Source organism: Capsicum annuum, unplaced genomic scaffold (assembly GCF_002878395.1).
Source record: "Capsicum annuum cultivar UCD-10X-F1 unplaced genomic scaffold, UCD10Xv1.1 ctg83390, whole genome shotgun sequence".
Taxonomy (NCBI): Eukaryota; Viridiplantae; Streptophyta; class Magnoliopsida; order Solanales; family Solanaceae; genus Capsicum; species Capsicum annuum.
The window spans coordinates 2169221-2173229 of NW_025894259.1; positions in this window are offsets into that span (position 1 = coordinate 2169221).

A 4009-nucleotide genomic window follows, 5' to 3' on the forward strand; every position below is an offset into this window, starting at 1 on the left:
TTTTTGTTGTTGTACCTCTTTTCTCTAGAGTTTTGTTCCTAATAGAGCCGACATGTTTAGGCGTACTGTGTTTCATAATATATTATTTTTATGTAATTAGGAGATTTTTAAGTATTTAGGGCATTGGTCATGTTTTGATTAAATTTTGATAACTCTAAAAAAATTTATGTTTTTGAATTATGTGAATGTATTATAGGTGTGAACATTATGGATCTTATAATGGAATTAGGTTTAGGGATAATATAATCATAGCTAACTTGTGCATGAACCGGATAGGTAGTAGCTTGTAATGTAACTCTATGCCATGTGCGTGTGAGATACTACCTAGTTCCCTTTATGCGTCAAATTCAGAACATGCCTGGTTAGTCTTGCCTAGGTTGAAGGATAATCGGTTAGGAAAGGATCATAGGCCATTTTTTAATTCAGTCAACTTTTAGCCTAAATGACCTTTTATGTGTGAATTATATCCCTTGATCTCGATTTTGAGCCTTGTATCCTATTTTGTTCTTTTCACCTTTCACCTTCCCATTTATGTTACAATGAACCTATTTTAGCCCTGTTCCTTCTTGGATATTATGCACCTCAACTCAGGCAAAATGCCTGAGTTGAGGGTGGTTATCATAAGGGTATGTATTGTAAAATGGGTATGAAGAAAGATAAAATAATAGGAAAAGTTAGTAGGGCTGGGTGTGGTAGAAAAAGAAAAAGAAAAGAAAAAATTATGAAAAAAGAAAAAGAAAGAATAATATACCACACCAAACTTGAATGTGCATAAAAGAATAAAGGGGAGAAATAAGGACAAAAATTAAGTGAAAAATGGTTGATAAGTAAAACCCCAAGGTTAGTGTAGTTCCAAGGAGGTTTAGTCACTTTATATGTCTATACGTGCCATACCAGCCCCTAAGCCTACATTATAAGCCAAGAGAAGTCCTATAGTGATCCTAACTTGACTATATGAATACTAAGGTAAAGAAAATAAGGGCAAGCCTATGGTATTTTATATGCATTGATTGGAACTTCTCTTCTGAGTGTGAGTGTCTCTTGACCCTCCCTATATTGACATGCATGATTTAATATGAGTGAGTGGGACATTCTTATTGTGAGGGCACTTGAGTCATATTTCTAGGTATTTTCTTATTTCAGGTAGTGTAACTTGTATATTTGAGTGGTTTTTTGTTGCTAATATAATTGGCATACCTTGATCCCATTGTGTCACATTATTATGCTTTATGTTCATACACAGTTGGTTTTGAAATATAAGATTGGAAAGGGATGTTGTGTTTTGATCTTAACATGTTGTCTGACTGCCTTGAATAGCTTGGTTTCTCCTAGTTAAGCGTTGTTTTTATTTTGCCCGAGGACATGCAAACATTCTAAGTTGAGGGTGTTGATATGCTATAGAAATATAACACTTTTGATGCTTAAAACAAGGAAAAAATGCAAGTTTCTGAGGCTATTTTGTTAGATATGATGTCTTTTGGGTATGTTTTGTAGAAAGTAATATTTTGGATGATAAGTTTGTGAAAAAGGTGGAAAAAGGTGTTTTTGGCAATTTTTGGAGCAATTTAGGATATTCAGGATGTTTTCCAGTTTTTTCATGATCAAAGCATGTTTGGGAATTGAAGAAGAGCTGAAAAGATGACTCACAACATTTACGAAGTCAACATATGGCTGCGTGTAGGACCTATGGACCACATGTAGGAAAGTAAGTACCAGAAGTCCAAAATCTCGAGGGTGAACTTGCAAGATTTTTTGCTCCCGGTACCTATGGTTTGTACCTGACCCTAGTTCCAGGACCGTAGGAACTACATACGCCTGGTACCAGGCCGCGAATACGGACCATATGTGGCCACTGACCTGGTTTTCTCCTATTTCATTTACGCTTTGGTTTTAGGCTTTCCTCATGTACTATAAATACCCTTTATGTGTCTTTTAGTAATGGTTACACACTTTTGATATTTACAAATATATTTTGATTCCAATATTCGATTTTGTTTTTGGGATTTACGTGAATTGACTTCTGTTGAATTATTCATTAACGGTTGTGGGTTTTTTACAATTCTTATAATTGTGATTTCATCAATTCTTTTAACTTTGAATGATATTGATTTCTTCACAAGTATGAGCAACTAAACTCATAGCTAGGGCTATGGAAACCTTGGCAGATTGATGAAGTAGGGGAAGTGTTATTGTTGAATTGAACCGATACCAAGGGCATGCATTGCATTATTTTCACTAAATTAAATTTCTTAGAGGTGCCCAACGTTAAGATCCCACCTAGATTATTGCTACTTACTCCAAAAGAGTAATGACTAGGAAGAGATAATGACACCAGTAATTTGAAGATTAACGGTCGATCCAGGCTACTAGGTATTATCTAAGTAAGATCGTTAACTATCATCTAATAACTAGAGATCCGAAAGGTAATAGTTAACTGGGATCAAGATAAGGGTTAGCAAGGTGACATCTTGAGACTAAAAACGTAAAGGGTGAAATCTATCTACTCATCCAAAAGACTGTAGATGACACATAATTTATTGATTCTACATGTAAGGTGTCGGACTGGTTCAACATAGCATGATAAACCTATGATTTAAAAATCCAGGGGAACACAATCCTAGTGTTCGCCAATACTGATCACAACCGCAGTTGATAGTTGATCTTTGTTTGATATTTTCATTCAGAAACCCCTATTACTTTCATGTTCTTGCTCATTTATTACAATATTGAAAATTCAAGAGTCTCCTTTCTCTTAAGATTTAACCCCAACATTCATTGGGTTACTATATGTTGACAGCGACCGTATCATTATCTAATAGGAGGGGCTTTTGGATGTCATCAAAGCTTGGTAGCATGTCTCAAGAGATAGAGTTGCTTATGTGGAAGTGGGATATAATTTATATGGATTTCATTATAAGTTTTTTGCAGTCTCGTAATCAGTATGATTTGATATTGGTCATTGTGGATAAGATGATTAAGTCTGCTCACTTGTTGCCTATGAGGACTAACTACTCAAGACAGGATTATATTAAGTTATTCATCTAGGAGATACTCAAGTCGCATGGAGCTACTGTGTTCATTATTTCAGACTGAGGTACATAATTTTCTTCTCATTTTTGGTGTTCATTCCAGAAAGGTTTGGGAACTAAGGTGAACATTAACACAACTTTCCACCCTTAAATATATGCACAAGCGGAGCATATTATTCAAACTTGAGGGGATATGTTAAGGGCCCGTGTCATTCGAGTATTCAGAAGGTTCTTTCTAAGGCTCTATATAGTAGGAGGTATAAGTCTCCTATTGGGTGTTTTGAAGTTAGCGAGATGAGGTTTTTTGGTCCTGACTTAGTTCAGTAAGACATGGATAAGGTGAAGGTGATTAGAGAAAGTCTTAAGGCTGCCCAAATTCATCAAAAGTCTTATATAGATATGAGGTGGAAAGAGTTGGCATTTGAAGTGGGTGATTGGGTGTTTGTGAAGGTTTCTCCTATAAAAGGAGCATGTAGTTTGGGAAGAAGAGGAAGCTCATCCCCCGTTATGTTAGTCCGTATCAAGTTCTGACAAGAGTTAGGCATGTTGCTTATGAGTTGGAGTTGCCTATGAGTTTGTGTTCTATTCATTCGGTATTCCATGTGTCGATGTTGAGGAAATATATGGGTGATCCTTCTTTGATTGTCCTCTTAGAAAATATTTGTATTTGGATTCCTTGTCTTATGAGAAAGTTATGGTTGAGATTTTGGATAGGCAAGTTCATAGGTTTATAGCTCAGAATGTAGCTTTGGTAAAGGTGCTTTGGAGGAACCAACAGGTGGAAGAAGCTACATGGGAAGATGAAGAGGACATGAACGCTAAGTACCCATTCTTGTTCCCCAGGTATTTGGACTCTAAATATTTTTGAGTGTTGATGACACTGCCTAGACTGTGACTCAGGTGACGAGTCATTATCACTCGTCATGATTTGTAGGGTGAGACTTGTAGTATCACAGTAAAGTGTGCCCAGGTCACTGTCT